General features: G+C 44.3%; 1 protein-coding gene across 3 annotated transcripts in view; it reads right to left on the bottom strand.

Moving 5' to 3' along the window:
• The window catches only part of LOC121005387 (oocyte zinc finger protein XlCOF7.1-like), a 48279-nt gene extending 30607 nt beyond the window's left edge, over positions 1-17672 (bottom strand). Inside the window, exon 1 of one of the 3 annotated variants that reach the window (XM_040438110.1) lies at positions 17489-17672. The gene's annotated coding sequence lies outside the window, so the exon portion shown is untranslated. The remainder of the gene's footprint in view (positions 1-17488) is intronic. The other 2 variants (XM_040438111.1, XM_040438112.1) reach the window with 2 other exon arrangements.
• Positions 17673-18608: the final 936 nt, after the last annotated feature.

Below are 18608 nucleotides of genomic sequence, written 5' to 3'. Positions count from 1 at the left end.
TTATAATAACAGACAGGACACCAGAGTCTGCTCCTCCTGTATTATAATAACAGACAGGACACCAGAGTCTGCTCCTCCTGTATTATAATAACAGACAGGACACCACAGTCTGCTCCTCCTGTACTATAATAACAGACAGGACACCAGAGTCTGCTCCTCCTGTAGTATAATAACAGACAGGACACCAGAGTCTGCTCCTCCTGTATTATAATAACATACAGGACACCACAGTCTGCTCCCCCTGTATTATAATAACAGACAGGACACCAGAGTCTGCTCCTCCTGTATTATAATAACAGACAGGACACCACAGTCTGCTCCTCCTGTACTATAATAACAGACAGGGCACCAGAGTCTGCTCCCCCTGTATTATAATAACAGACAGGACACCAGAGTCTGCTCCTCCTGTATTATAATAACAGACAGGACACCACAGTCTGCTCCTCCTGTACTATAATAACAGACAGGACACCAGAGTCTGCTCCTCCTGTATTATAATAACAGACAGGACACCAGAGTCTGCTCCTCCTGTATTATAATAACAGACAGGACACCAGAGTCTGCTCCTCCTGTAGTATAATAACAGACAGGACACCACAGTCTGCTCCTCCTGTAGTATAATAACAGACAGGACACCAGAGTCTGCTCCTCCTGTATTATAATAACAGACAGGACACCACAGTCTGCTCCTCCTGTATTATAATAACAGACAGGACACCAGAGTCTGCTCCTCCTGTACTATAATAACAGACAGGACACCAGAGTCTGCTCCTCAGTTTTATAATAACAGACAGGACACCACAGTCTGCTCCTCCTGTATTATAATAACAGATAGGACACTACAGTCTGCTCCTCCTGTATTATAATAACAGACAGGAAACCACAGTCTGCTCCTCCTGTATTATAATAACAGATAGGACACCAGAGTCTGCTCCTCCTGTATTATAATAACAGATAGGACACTACAGTCTGCTCCTCCTGTATTATAATAACAGACAGGAAACCACAGTCTGCTCCTCCTGTATTATAATAACAGACAGGACACCACAGTCTGCTCCTCCTGTATTATAATAACAGATAGGACACCACAGTCTGCTCCTCCTGTATTATAATAACAGACAGGACACCAGAGTCTGCTCCTCCTGTATTATAATAACAGACAGGACACCAGAGTCTGCTCTTCCTGTATTATAATAACAGACAGGACACTACAGTCTGCTCCTCCTGTATTATAATAACAGACAGGACACCAGAGTCTGCTCCTCCTGTACTATAATAACAGACAGGGCACCAGAGTCTGCTCCTCCTGTATTATGATAACAGACAGGACACCACAGTCTGCTCCTCCTGTACTATAATAACAGACAGGACACCAGAGTCTGCTCCTCCTGTATTATAATAACAGACAGGACACCAGAGTCTGCTCCCCCTGTATTATAATAACAGACAGGACACCAGAGTCTGCTCCTCCTGTATTATAATAACAGACAGGACACCACAGTCTGCTCCTCCTGTACTATAATAACAGACAGGACACCAGAGTCTGCTCCTCCTGTATTATAATAACAGACAGGACACCAGAGTCTGCTCCTCCTGTATTATAATAACAGACAGGACACCAGAGTCTGCTCCTCCTGTAGTATAATAACAGACAGGACACCACAGTCTGCTCCTCCTGTAGTATAATAACAGACAGGACACCAGAGTCTGCTCCTCCTGTATTATAATAACAGACAGGACACCAGAGTCTGCTCCTCCTGTACTATAATAACAGACAGGACACCAGAGTCTGCTCCTCAGTTTTATAATAACAGACAGGACACCACAGTCTGCTCCTCCTGTATTATAATAACAGATAGGACACTACAGTCTGCTCCTCCTGTATTATAATAACAGACAGGAAACCACAGTCTGCTCCTCCTGTATTATAATAACAGATAGGACACCAGAGTCTGCTCCTCCTGTATTATAATAACAGATAGGACACTACAGTCTGCTCCTCCTGTATTATAATAACAGACAGGACACCACAGTCTGCTCCTCCTGTATTATAATAACAGATAGGACACCACAGTCTGCTCCTCCTGTATTATAATAACAGACAGGACACCAGAGTCTGCTCCTCCTGTATTATAATAACAGACAGGACACCAGAGTCTGCTCTTCCTGTATTATAATAACAGACAGGACACTACAGTCTGCTCCTCCTGTATTATAATAACAGACAGGACACCAGAGTCTGCTCCTCCTGTATTATAATAACAGACAGGACACCACAGTCTGCTCCTCCTGTATTATAATAACAGACAGGAAACCACAGTCTGCTCCTCCTGTATTATAATAACAGACAGGACACCACAGTCTGCTCCTCCTGTATTATAATAACAGACAGGACACCACAGTCTGCTTCTCCTGTATTATAATAACAGACAGGACACCAGAGTCTGCTCCTCCTGTATTATAATAACAGACAGGACACCACAGTCTGCTCCTCCTGTATTATAATAACAGACAGGACACCACAGTCTGCTCCTCCTGTATTATAATAACAGACAGGACACCAGAGTCTGCTCCTCCTGTATTATAATAACAGACAGGACACCACAGTCTGCTCCTCCTGTATTATAATAACAGACAGGACACCACAGTCTGCTCCTCCTGTATTATAATAACAGACAGGACACCAGAGTCTGCTCCTCCTGTATTATAATAACAGACAGGACACCAGAGTCTACTCCTCCTGTATTATAATAACAGACAGGACACCAGAGTCTGCTCCTCCTGTATTATAATAACAGACAGGACACCAGAGTCTGCTCCTCCTGTATTATAATAACAGACAGGACACCAGAGTCTGCTCCTCCTGTATTATAATAACAGACAGGACACCACAGTCTGCTCCTCCTGTATTATAATAACAGATAGGACACTACAGTCTGCTCCTCCTGTATTATAATAACAGACAGGAAACCACAGTCTGCTCCTCCTGTATTATAATAACAGACAGGACACCAGAGTCTGCTCCTCCTGTATTATAATAACAGACAGGACACCGCAGTCTGCTCCTCCTGTATTATAATAACAGACAGGACACCGCAGTCTGCTCCTCCTGTATTATAATAACAGACAGGACACCAGAGTCTGCTCCTCCTGTATTATAATAACAGACAGGACACCAGAGTCTGCTCCTCCTGTATTATAATAACAGACAGGACACCAGAGTCTGCTCCTCCTGTATTATAATAACAGACAGGACACCAGAGTCTGCTCCTCCTGTATTATAATAACAGACAGGACACCAGAGTCTGCTCCTCCTGTATTATAATAACAGACAGGACACCACAGTCTGCTCCTCCTGTATTATAATAACAGACAGGACACCAGAGTCTGCTCCTCCTGTATAATAACAGACAGGACACCAGAGTCTGCTCCTCCTGTATTATAATAACAGATAGGACACCACAGTCTGCTCCTCCTGTATTATAACAGACAGGACACCAGAGTCTGCTCCTCCTGTATTATAATAACAGACAGGACACCAGAGTCTGCTCCTCCTGTATTATAATAACAGACAGGACACCACAGTCTGCTCCTCCTGTATTATAATAACAGACAGGACACCAGAGTCTGCTCCTCCTGTATTATAATAACAGACAGGACACCACAGTCTGCTCCTCCTGTATTATAATAACAGACAGGACACCACAGTCTGCTCCTCCTGTAGTATAATAACAGACAGGACACCACAGTCTGCTCCTCCTGTATTATAATAACAGACAGGACACCACAGTCTGCTCCTCCTGTAGTATAATAACAGACAGGACACCACAGTCTGCTCCTCCTGTAGTATAATAACAGACAGGACACCACAGTCTGCTCCTCCTGTATTATAATAACAGACAGGACACCAGAGTCTGCTCCCCCTGTATTATAATAACAGACAGGACACCAGAGTCTGCTCCTCCTGTATTATAATAACAGACAGGACACCAGAGTCTGCTCCTCCTGTAGTATAATAACAGACAGGACACCACAGTCTGCTCCTCCTGTATTATAATAACAGACAGGACACCAGAGTCTGCTCCTCCTGTATTATAATAACAGACAGGACACCAGAGTCTGCTCCTCCTGTATTATAATAACAGATAGGACACAACAGTCTGCTCCTCCTGTATTATAATAACAGACAGGAAACCACAGTCTGCTCCTCCTGTATTATAATAACAGACAGGACACCAGAGTCTGCTCCTCCTGTATTATAATAACAGACAGGACACCGCAGTCTGCTCCTCCTGTATTATAATAACAGACAGGACACCAGAGTCTGCTCCTCCTGTAGTATAATAACAGACAGGACACCAGAGTCTGCTCCTCCTGTATTATAATAACAGACAGGACACCGCAGTCTGCTCCTCCTGTATTATAATAACAGACAGGACACCAGAGTCTGCTCCTCCTGTATTATAATAACAGACAGGACACCAGAGTCTGCTCCTCCTGTATTATAATAACAGACAGGACACCACAGTCTGCTCCTCCTGTATTATAATAACAGACAGGACACCACAGTCTGCTCCTCCTGTAATATAATAACAGACAGGACACCACAGTCTGCTCCTCCTGTATTATAATAACAGACAGGACACCGCAGTCTGCTCCTCCTGTATTATAATAACAGACAGGACACCAGAGTCTGCTCCTCCTGTATTATAATACCAGACAGGACACCACAGTCTGCTCCTCCTGTATAATAACAGACAGGACACCAGAGTCTGCTCCTCCTGTAGTATAATAACAGACAGGACACCAGAGTCTGCTCCTCCTGTATTATAATAACAGACAGGACACCACAGTCTGCTCCTCCTGTAGTATAATAACAGACAGGACACCACAGTCTGCTCCTCCTGTATAATAACAGACAGGACACCAGAGTCTGCTCCTCCTGTATTATAATAACAGACAGGACACCACAGTCTGCTCCTCCTGTATTATAATAACAGACAGGACACCAGAGTCTGCTCCTCCCGTATTATAATAATAGACAGGACACCAGAGTCTGCTCCTCCTGTAGTATAATAACAGACAGGACACCAGAGTCTGCTCCTCCTGTATTATAATAACAGACAGGACACCACAGTCTGCTCCTCCTGTATAATAATAACAGACAGGACACCACAGTCTGCTCCTCCTGTATTATAATAACAGACAGGACACCAGAGTCTGCTCCTCCTGTATTATAATAACAGACAGGACACCACAGTCTGCTCCTCCTGTATTATAATAACAGACAGGACACCACAGTCTGCTCCTCCTGTATTATAATAACAGACAGGACACCACAGTCTGCTCCTCCTGTATTATAATAACAGACAGGACACCACAGTCTGCTCCTCCTGTAGTATAATAACAGACAGGACACCACAGTCTGCTCCTCCTGTATTATAATAACAGACAGGACACCACAGTCTGCTCCTCCTGTATTATAATAACAGACAGGACACCACAGTCTGCTCCTCCCGTATTATAATAACAGACAGGACACCAGAGTCTGCTCCTCCTGTAATATAATAACAGACAGGACACCAGAGTCTGCTCCTCCTGTATTATAATAACAGACAGGACACCACAGTCTGCTCCTCCTGTATTATAATAACAGACAGGACACCACAGTCTGCTCCTCCTGTATTATAATAACAGACAGGACACCACAGTCTGCTCCTCCTGTATTATAATAACAGACAGGACACCACAGTCTGCTCCTCCTGTATTATAATAACAGACAGGACACCACAGTCTGCTCCTCCTGTATTATAATAACAGACAGGACACCAGAGTCTGCTCCTCCTGTATTATAATAACAGACAGGACACCAGAGTCCCCTCCACCTGTATTATAATAACAGACAGGACACCAGAGTCTGCTCCTCCTGTATTATAATAACAGACAGGACACCAGAGTCTGCTCCTCCTGTAGTATAATAACAGACAGGACACCACAGTCTGCTCCTCCTGTATTATAATAACAGACAGGACACCACAGTCTGCTCCTCCTGTAGTATAATAACAGACAGGACACCAGAGTCTGCTCCTCCTGTATTATAATAACAGACAGGACACCAGAGTCTGCTCCTCCTGTATTATAATAACAGACAGGACACCAGAGTCTGCTCCTCCTGTATTATAATAACAGACAGGACACCACAGTCTGCTCCTCCTGTAGTATAATAACAGACAGGACACCAGAGTCTGCTCCTCCTGTATTATAATAACAGACAGGACACCACAGTCTGCTCCTCCTGTATTATAATAACAGACAGGACACCACAGTCTGCTCCTCCTGTATTATAATAACAGACAGGACACCACAGTCTGCTCCTCCTGTAGTATAATAACAGACAGGACACCACAGTCTGCTCCTCCTGTATTATAATAACAGACAGGACACCACAGTCTGCTCCTCCTGTATTATAATAACAGACAGGACACCACAGTCTGCTCCTCCCGTATTATAATAACAGACAGGACACCAGAGTCTGCTCCTCCTGTAATATAATAACAGACAGGACACCAGAGTCTGCTCCTCCTGTATTATAATAACAGACAGGACACCACAGTCTGCTCCTCCTGTATTATAATAACAGACAGGACACCACAGTCTGCTCCTCCTGTATTATAATAACAGACAGGACACCACAGTCTGCTCCTCCTGTATTATAATAACAGACAGGACACCAGAGTCTGCTCCTCCTGTATTATAATAACAGACAGGACACCAGAGTCTGCTCCTCCTGTATTATAATAACAGACAGGACACCAGAGTCCCCTCCACCTGTATTATAATAACAGACAGGACACCAGAGTCTGCTCCTCCTGTATTATAATAACAGACAGGACACCACAGTCTGCTCCTCCTGTAGTATAATAACAGACAGGACACCAGAGTCTGCTCCTCCTGTATTATAATAACAGACAGGACACCACAGTCTGCTCCTCCTGTAGTATAATAACAGACAGGACACCAGAGTCTGCTCCTCCTGTATTATAATAACAGACAGGACACCAGAGTCTGCTCCTCCTGTATTATAATAACAGACAGGACACCAGAGTCTGCTCCTCCTGTATTATAATAACAGACAGGACACCACAGTCTGCTCCTCCTGTAGTATAATAACAGACAGGACACCACAGTCTGCTCCTCCTATATTATAATAACAGACAGGACACCACAGTCTGCTCCTCCTGTATTATAATAACAGACAGGACACCACAGTCTGCTCCTCCTGTATTATAATAACATACAGGACACCACAGTCTGCTCCTCCTGTATTATAATAACAGACAGGACACCAGAGTCTGCTCCTCCTGTATTATAATAACAGACAGGACACCACAGTCTGCTCCTCCTGTATAATAATAACAGACAGGACACCACAGTCTGCTCCTCCTGTATTATAATAACAGACAGGACACCAGAGTCTGCTCCTCCTGTATTATAATAACAGACAGGACACCACAGTCTGCTCCTCCTGTATAATAATAACAGACAGGACACCACAGTCTGCTCCTCCTGTATTATAATAACAGACAGGACACCAGAGTCTGCTCCTCCTGTATTATAATAACAGACAGGACACCAGAGTCTGCTCCTCCTGTATAATAATAACAGACAGGACACCACAGTCTGCTCCTCCTGTATAATAATAACAGACAGGACACCACAGTCTGCTCCTCCTGTATTATAATAACAGACAGGACACCAGAGTCTGCTCCTCCTGTATTATAATAACAGACAGGACACCAGAGTCTGCTCCTCCTGTATTATAATAACAGACAGGACACCAGAGTCTGCTCCTCCTGTATTATAATAACAGACAGGACACCAGAGTCTGCTCCTCCTGTAGTATAATAACAGACAGGACACCATAGTCTGCTCCTCCTGTATTATAATAACAGACTGGACACCAGAGTCTGCTCCTCCTGTATTATAATAACAGACAGGACACCACAGTCTGCTCCTCCTGTACTATAATAACAGACAGGACACCACAGTCTGCTCCTCCTGTATTATAATAACAGACAGGACACCACAGTCTGCTCCTCCTGTATTATAATAACAGACAGGACACCAGAGTCTGCTCCTCCTGTATTATAATAACAGACAGGACACCACAGTCTGCTCCTCCTGTATTATAATAACAGACAGGACACTACAGTCTGCTCCTCCTGTGTTATAATAACAGACAGGACACCACAGTCTGCTCCTCCTGTATTATAATAACAGACAGGACACCACAGTCTGCTCCTCCTGTATTATAATAACAGACAGGACACCAGAGTCTGCTCCTCCTGTATTATAATAACAGACAGGACACCACAGTCTGCTCCTCCTGTATTATAATAACAGACAGGACACCAGAGTCTGCTCCTCCTGTATTATAATAACAGACAGGACACCAGAGTCTGCTCCTCCTGTATTATAATAACAGACAGGACACCACAGTCTGCTCCTCCTGTATTATAATAACAGACAGGACACCAGAGTCTGCTCCTCCTGTAGTATAATAACAGACAGGACACCACAGTCTGCTCCTCCTGTATAATAACAGACAGGACACCACAGTCTGCTCCTCCTGTTGTATAATAACAGACAGGACACCACAGTCTGCTCCTCCAGTATTATAATAACAGACAGGACACCAGAGTCTGCTCCTCCTGTAGTATAATAACAGACAGGACACCACAGTCTGCTCCTCCTGTATAATAACAGACAGGACACCAGAGTCTGCTCCTCCTGTATAATAACAGACAGGACACCAGAGTCTGCTCCTCCTGTATAATAATAACAGACAGGACACCACAGTCTGCTCCTCCTGTATTATAATAACAGACAGGACACCAGAGTCTGCTCCTCCTGTATTATAATAACAGACAGGACACCACAGTCTGCTCCTCCTGTAGTATAATAACAGACAGGACACCAGAGTCTGCTCCTCCTGTATTATAATAACAGACAGGACACCACAGTCTGCTCCTCCTGTAGTATAATAACAGACAGGACACCAGAGTCTGCTCCTCCTGTATTATAATAACAGACAGGACACCAGAGTCTGCTCCTCCTGTATTATAATAACAGACAGGACACCAGAGTCTGCTCCTCCTGTATTATAATAACAGACAGGACACCACAGTCTGCTCCTCCTGTAGTATAATAACAGACAGGACACCAGAGTCTGCTCCTCCTGTATTATAATAACAGACAGGACACCACAGTCTGCTCCTCCTGTAGTATAATAACAGACAGGACACCAGAGTCTGCTCCTCCTGTATTATAATAACAGACAGGACACCAGAGTCTGCTCCTCCTGTATTATAATAACAGACAGGACACCAGAGTCTGCTCCTCCTGTAATATAATAACAGTCAGGACACCAGAGTCTGCTCCTCCTGTATTATAATAACAGACAGGACACCAGAGTCTGCTCCTCCTGTATTATAATAACAGACAGGACACCAGAGTCTGCTCCTCCTGTATTATAATAACAGACAGGACACCAGAGTCTGCTCCTCCTGTATTATAATAACAGACAGGACACCACAGTCTGCTCCTCCTGTATTATAATAACAGACAGAACACCACAGTCTGCTCCTCCTGTACTATAATAACAGACAGGACACCACAGTCTGCTCCCCCTGTATAATAATAACAGACAGGACACCACAGTCTGCTCCTCCTGTATAATAATAACAGACAGGACACCACAGTCTGCTCCTCCTGTATTATAATAACAGACAGGACACCAGAGTCTGCTCCTCCTGTATTATAATAACAGACAGGACACCACAGTCTGCTCCCCCTGTATTATAATAACAGACAGGACACCACAGTCTGCTCCTCCTGTATAATAATAACAGACAGGACACCACAGTCTGCTCCTCCTGTATTATAATAACAGACAGGACACCAGAGTCTGCTCCTCCTGTATTATAATAACAGACAGGACACCACAGTCTGCTCCTCCTGTATTATAATAACAGACAGGACACCAGAGTCTGCTCCTCCTGTAATATAATAACAGACAGGACACCAGAGTCTGCTCCTCCTGTATTATAATAACAGACAGGACACCAGAGTCTGCTCCTCCTGTATTATAATAACAGACAGGACACCACAGTCTGCTCCTCCTGTGTTATAATAACATACAGGACACCGGAGTCTGCTCCTCCTGTATTATAATAACAGACAGGACACCACAGTCTGCTCCTCCTGTATTATAATAACAGACAGGACACCAGAGTCTGCTCCTCCTGTATTATAATAACAGACAGGACACCACAGTCTGCTCCTCCTGTATTATAATAACAGACAGGACACCACAGTCTGCTCCTCCTGTGTTATAATAACAGACAGGACACCGGAGTCTGCTCCTCCTGTAATATAATAACAGACAGGACACCACAGTCTGCTCCTCCTGTATTATAATAACAGACAGGACACCAGAGTCTGCTCCTCCTGTATTATAATAACAGACAGGACACCAGAGTCTGCTCCTCCTGTATAATAATAACAGACAGGACACCACAGTCTGCTCCTCCTGTATTATAATAACAGACAGGACACCAGAGTCTGCTCCTCCTGTATTATAATAACAGACAGGACACCAGAGACTGCTCCTCCTGTATTATAATAACAGACAGGACACCACAGTCTGCTCCTCCTGTAGTATAATAACAGACAGGACACCACAGTCTGCTCCTCCTGTATAATAACAGACAGGACACCAGAGTCTGCTCCTCCTGTATTATAATAACAGACAGGACACCACAGTCTGCTCCTCCTGTATTATAATAACAGACAGGACACCAGAGTCTGCTCCTCCCGTATTATAATAACAGACAGGACACCAGAGTCTGCTCCTCCTGTAGTATAATAACAGACAGGACACCAGAGTCTGCTCCTCCTGTATTATAATAACAGACAGGACACCACAGTCTGCTCCTCCTGTATAATAATAACAGACAGGACACCACAGTCTGCTCCTCCTGTATTATAATAACAGACAGGACACCAGAGTCTGCTCCTCCTGTATTATAATAACAGACAGGACACCACAGTCTGCTCCTCCTGTATTATAATAACAGACAGGACACCACAGTCTGCTCCTCCTGTATTATAATAACAGACAGGACACCACAGTCTGCTCCTCCTGTATTATAATAACAGACAGGACACCACAGTCTGCTCCTCCTGTAGTATAATAACAGACAGGACACCACAGTCTGCTCCTCCTGTATTATAATAACAGACAGGACACCACAGTCTGCTCCTCCTGTATTATAATAACAGACAGGACACCACAGTCTGCTCCTCCTGTATTATAATAACAGACAGGACACCACAGTCTGCTCCTCCTGTAGTATAATAACAGACAGGACACCACAGTCTGCTCCTCCTGTATTATAATAACAGACAGGACACCACAGTCTGCTCCTCCCGTATTATAATAACAGACAGGACACCAGAGTCTGCTCCTCCTGTAATATAATAACAGACAGGACACCACAGTCTGCTCCTCCTGTATTATAATAACAGACAGGACACCACAGTCTGCTCCTCCTGTATTATAATAACAGACAGGACACCACAGTCTGCTCCTCCTGTATTATAATAACAGACAGGACACCAGAGTCTGCTCCTCCTGTATTATAATAACAGACAGGACACCACAGTCTGCTCCTCCTGTATTATAATAACAGACAGGACACCAGAGTCTGCTCCTCCTGTATTATAATAACAGACAGGACACCAGAGTCTGCTCCTCCTGTATTATAATAACAGACAGGACACCAGAGTCTGCTCCTCCTGTATTATAATAACAGACAGGACACCACAGTCTGCTCCTCCTGTAGTATAATAACAGACAGGACACCAGAGTCTGCTCCTCCTGTATTATAATAACAGACAGGACACCACAGTCTGCTCCTCCTGTAGTATAATAACAGACAGGACACCACAGTCTGCTCCTCCTGTATTATAATAACAGACAGGACACCAGAGTCTGCTCCTCCTGTATTATAATAACAGACAGGACACCAGAGTCTGCTCCTCCTGTATTATAATAACAGACAGGACACCACAGTCTGCTCCTCCTGTAGTATAATAACAGACAGGACACCAGAGTCTGCTCCTCCTGTATTATAATAACAGACAGGACACCACAGTCTGCTCCTCCTGTATTATAATAACAGACAGGACACCACAGTCTGCTCCTCCTGTATTATAATAACAGACAGGACACCACAGTCTGCTCCTCCTGTAGTATAATAACAGACAGGACACCACAGTCTGCTCCTCCTGTATTATAATAACAGACAGGACACCACAGTCTGCTCCTCCTGTATTATAATAACAGACAGGACACCACAGTCTGCTCCTCCCGTATTATAATAACAGACAGGACACCAGAGTCTGCTCCTCCTGTAATATAATAACAGACAGGACACCAGAGTCTGCTCCTCCCGTATTATAATAACAGACAGGACACCACAGTCTGCTCCTCCTGTATTATAATAACAGACAGGACACCACAGTCTGCTCCTCCTGTAGTATAATAACAGACAGGACACCACAGTCTGCTCCTCCTGTATTATAATAACAGACAGGACACCAGAGTCTGCTCCTCCTGTATTATAATAACAGACAGGACACCAGAGTCTGCTCCTCCTGTATTATAATAACAGACAGGACACCAGAGTCTGCTCCTCCTGTATTATAATAACAGACAGGACACCACAGTCTGCTCCTCCTGTATTATAATAACAGACAGGACACCACAGTCTGCTCCTCCTGTAGTATAATAACAGACAGGACACCAGAGTCTGCTCCTCCTGTATTATAATAACAGACAGGACACCAGAGTCTGCTCCTCCTGTATTATAATAACAGACAGGACACCAGAGTCTGCTCCTCCTGTAATATAATAACAGTCAGGACACCAGAGTCTGCTCCTCCTGTATTATAATAACAGACAGGACACCAGAGTCTGCTCCTCCTGTATTATAATAACAGACAGGACACCACAGTCTGCTCCTCCTGTATTATAATAACAGACAGGACACCAGAGTCTGCTCCTCCTGTATTATAATAACAGACAGGACACCACAGTCTGCTCCTCCTGTATTATAATAACAGACAGAACACCACAGTCTGCTCCTCCTGTACTATAATAACAGACAGGACACCACAGTCTGCTCCCCCTGTATAATAATAACAGACAGGACACCACAGTCTGCTCCTCCTGTATAATAATAACAGACAGGACACCACAGTCTGCTCCTCCTGTATTATAATAACAGACAGGACACCAGAGTCTGCTCCTCCTGTATTATAATAACAGACAGGACACCACAGTCTGCTCCCCCTGTATAATAATAACAGACAGGACACCACAGTCTGCTCCTCCTGTATAATAATAACAGACAGGACACCACAGTCTGCTCCTCCTGTATTATAATAACAGACAGGACACCAGAGTCTGCTCCTCCTGTATTATAATAACAGACAGGACACCACAGTCTGCTCCTCCTGTATTATAATAACAGACAGGACACCAGAGTCTGCTCCTCCTGTAATATAATAACAGACAGGACACCAGAGTCTGCTCCTCCTGTATTATAATAACAGACAGGACACCAGAGTCTGCTCCTCCTGTATTATAATAACAGACAGGACACCACAGTCTGCTCCTCCTGTGTTATAATAACATACAGGACACCGGAGTCTGCTCCTCCTGTAATATAATAACAGACAGGACACCACAGTCTGCTCCTCCTGTATTATAATAACAGACAGGACACCAGAGTCTGCTCCTCCTGTATTATAATAACAGACAGGACACCACAGTCTGCTCCTCCTGTATTATAATAACAGACAGGACACCACAGTCTGCTCCTCCTGTGTTATAATAACAGACAGGACACCGGAGTCTGCTCCTCCTGTAATATAATAACAGACAGGACACCACAGTCTGCTCCTCCTGTATTATAATAACAGACAGGACACCAGAGTCTGCTCCTCCTGTATTATAATAACAGACAGGACACCAGAGACTGCTCCTCCTGTATTATAATAACAGACAGGACACCACAGTCTGCTCCTCCTGTAGTATAATAACAGACAGGACACCACAGTCTGCTCCTCCTATATTATAATAACAGACAGGACACCACAGTCTGCTCCTCCTGTATTATAATAACAGACAGAACACCACAGTCTGCTCCTCCTGTACTATAATAACAGACAGGACACCACAGTCTGCTCCCCCTGTATAATAATAACAGACAGGACACCACAGTCTGCTCCTCCTGTATAATAATAACAGACAGGACACCACAGTCTGCTCCTCCTGTATTATAATAACAGACAGGACACCAGAGTCTGCTCCTCCTGTATTATAATAACAGACAGGACACCACAGTCTGCTCCCCCTGTATAATAATAACAGACAGGACACCACAGTCTGCTCCTCCTGTATAATAATAACAGACAGGACACCACAGTCTGCTCCTCCTGTATTATAATAACAGACAGGACACCAGAGTCTGCTCCTCCTGTATTATAATAACAGACAGGACACCACAGTCTGCTCCTCCTGTATTATAATAACAGACAGGACACCAGAGTCTGCTCCTCCTGTATTATAATAACAGACAGGACACCACAGTCTGCTCCTCCTGTGTTATAATAACATACAGGACACCGGAGTCTGCTCCTCCTGTAATATAATAACAGACAGGACACCACAGTCTGCTCCTCCTGTATTATAATAACAGACAGGACACCAGAGTCTGCTCCTCCTGTATTATAATAACAGACAGGACACCACAGTCTGCTCCTCCTGTATTATAATAACAGACAGGACACCACAGTCTGCTCCTCCTGTGTTATAATAACAGACAGGACACCGGAGTCTGCTCCTCCTGTAATATAATAACAGACAGGACACCACAGTCTGCTCCTCCTGTATTATAATAACAGACAGGACACCAGAGTCTGCTCCTCCTGTATTATAATAACAGACAGGACACCAGAGTCTGCTCCTCCTGTATAATAATAACAGACAGGACACCACAGTCTGCTCCTCCTGTATTATAATAACAGACAGGACACCAGAGTCTGCTCCTCCTGTATTATAATAACAGACAGGACACCAGAGACTGCTCCTCCTGTATTATAATAACAGACAGGACACCACAGTCTGCTCCTCCTGTAGTATAATAACAGACAGGACACCACAGTCTGCTCCTCCTATATTATAATAACAGACAGGACACCACAGTCTGCTCCTCCTGTATTATAATAACAGACAGGACACCACAGTCTGCTCCTCCTGTATTATAATAACATACAGGACACCACAGTCTGCTCCTCCTGTATTATAATAACAGACAGGACACCAGAGTCTGCTCCTCCTGTATTATAATAACAGACAGGACACCACAGTCTGCTCCTCCTGTATAATAATAACAGACAGGACACCACAGTCTGCTCCTCCTGTATTATAATAACAGACAGGACACCAGAGTCTGCTCCTCCTGTATTATAATAACAGACAGGACACCACAGTCTGCTCCTCCTGTATAATAATAACAGACAGGACACCACAGTCTGCTCCTCCTGTATTATAATAACAGACAGGACACCAGAGTCTGCTCCTCCTGTATTATAATAACAGACAGGACACCAGAGTCTGCTCCTCCTGTATAATAATAACAGACAGGACACCACAGTCTGCTCCTCCTGTATAATAATAACAGACAGGACACCACAGTCTGCTCCTCCTGTATTATAATAACAGACAGGACACCATAGTCTGCTCCTCCTGTATTATAATAACAGACTGGACACCAGAGTCTGCTCCTCCTGTATTATAATAACAGACAGGACACCACAGTCTGCTCCTCCTGTACTATAATAACAGACAGGACACCACAGTCTGCTCCTCCTGTATTATAATAACAGACAGGACACCACAGTCTGCTCCTCCTGTATTATAATAACAGACAGGACACCAGAGTCTGCTCCTCCTGTATTATAATAACAGATAGGACACCACAGTCTGCTCCTCCTGTATTATAATAACAGACAGGACACTACAGTCTGCTCCTCCTGTGTTATAATAACAGACAGGACACCACAGTCTGCTCCTCCTGTATTATAATAACAGACAGGACACCACAGTCTGCTCCTCCTGTATTATAATAACAGACAGGACACCAGAGTCTGCTCCTCCTGTATTATAATAACAGACAGGACACCACAGTCTGCTCCTCCTGTATTATAATAACAGACAGGACACCAGAGTCTGCTCCTCCTGTATTATAATAACAGACAGGACACCAGAGTCTGCTCCTCCTGTATTATAATAACAGACAGGACACCACAGTCTGCTCCTCCTGTATTATAATAACAGACAGGACACCAGAGTCTGCTCCTCCTGTTGTATAATAACAGACAGGACACCACAGTCTGCTCCTCCAGTATTATAATAACAGACAGGACACCAGAGTCTGCTCCTCCTGTATTATAATAACAGACAGGACACCACAGTCTGCTCCTCCTGTATTATAATAACAGACAGGACACTACAGTCTGCTCCTCCTGTGTTATAATAACAGACAGGACACCACAGTCTGCTCCTCCTGTATTATAATAACAGACAGGACACTACAGTCTGCTCCTCCTGTGTTATAATAACAGACAGGACACCACAGTCTGCTCCTCCTGTATTATAATAACAGACAGGACACCACAGTCTGCTCCTCCTGTATTATAATAACAGACAGGACACCAGAGTCTGCTCCTCCTGTATTATAATAACAGACAGGACACCACAGTCTGCTCCTCCTGTATTATAATAACAGACAGGACACCAGAGTCTGCTCCTCCTGTATTATAATAACAGACAGGACACCAGAGTCTGCTCCTCCTGTATTATAATAACAGACAGGACACCACAGTCTGCTCCTCCTGTATTATAATAACAGACAGGACACCAGAGTCTGCTCCTCCTGTTGTATAATAACAGACAGGACACCACAGTCTGCTCCTCCAGTATTATAATAACAGACAGGACACCAGAGTCTGCTCCTCCTGTATTATAATAACAGACAGGACACCAGAGTCTGCTCCTCCTGTATAATAACAGACAGGACACCAGAGTCTGCTCCTCCTGTATAATAATAACAGACAGGACACCACAGTCTGCTCCTCCTGTATTATAATAACAGACAGGACACCACAGTCTGCTCCTCCTGTATTATAATAACAGACAGGACACCACAGTCTGCTCCTCCTGTATTATAATAACAGACAGGACACCAGAGTCTGCTCCTCCTGTATTATAATAACAGACTGGACACCACAGTCTGCTCCTCCTGTATTATAATAACAGACAGGACACCACAGTCTGCTCCTCCTGTGTAATCATTACCTGACACGGGCAGGACACCACAGTCTGCTCTCCTGTAACACGCACGATACGTCATTTGCTGGTATCATCAGTCACAGTAGCTGCTGTCGGGCTCATCCATTGCTCCTCTCTGCTCTCCTCCTCAGGCTCCTGGTCTATGTGATAGAGATTTGCTCATCTCTCCTCTTTCACTGTAATGGTTCAGTCTGAATGATGCTCACAGATCGCAGAATTGTGGGAAATGTAGTTCATAGCGCGTTATAAAATATGTCTTCAATGCGTCCGTGGACTTCATTTCCCATAATTCTGCTTTCCTTGAGCACCATTGAGACTGATCCTTCACAGTGAATGGGAAGTAATGAGGGAACCGAAGACACAAAGGAGGGGGAAGCAGAGAGGAGCCGTGCGCTCTGCTATATTGTCTGCTGTAGACTCTGCTGTTCTGACAGAGTTTGTCCGTTGCCTCTTTTTTGATATTCTTGTGGGGTTTTTTATGGTCACATGCTTTGCAGATAGAGAAGTCTGAGGGAAAACGTCTGAAATCACCGCACCTAGAGGATGTGGCTCCAGAAAAAGCAAATGAAAGTCTAAACTTCACTGTAAAAAATGTCTGTTCCATTGGTCAGCATGTAACATCTGGCAGCTGTGAGAGAGAAGTCATTGGGGTGAGACCCTTAGCTATCTGCACTGGGAAGCGGATTTTCAGCGGATTACTTTCCGTTTCTGCTCCAAATCTGCGTACAAAGGGTGAAATCCGCACTAAATCTGCGCAAACAATGGTCATGCTGTGGATTTCAAAATCCACACCTTAGGTTACTTTCCGCACGATAAAAATACGCAACAGATCTTTTAAATCGCATTCACTGGGCTGCGTCTTTTGGCCACCTGCACATGTTGCGGAATATGTGTTTTTTTACGCACAGATTCTTTAGCGGAAAAAACGCAGAGTGTATGAGAGTACACAAATCTCATGTATAGTTTGCGTTTTTTTTTACATGCGTAAATTGATTGGCCGCGCGGATTTAAAATCAAACGGCATGTCAGTTACAGTATGTTTGCGGTTTTAGCTGTGGATTTCACCCTTTTCAATCTGATCCACAACAAAAACCCCAATTAGACATTAAAACTGCAGAAAAGCACA

Source organism: Bufo bufo, chromosome 6 (genome assembly GCF_905171765.1).
Source record: "Bufo bufo chromosome 6, aBufBuf1.1, whole genome shotgun sequence".
NCBI lineage: Eukaryota > Metazoa > Chordata > Amphibia > Anura > Bufonidae > Bufo > Bufo bufo.
This window is presented reverse-complemented; position numbering and strand designations above follow the sequence as displayed.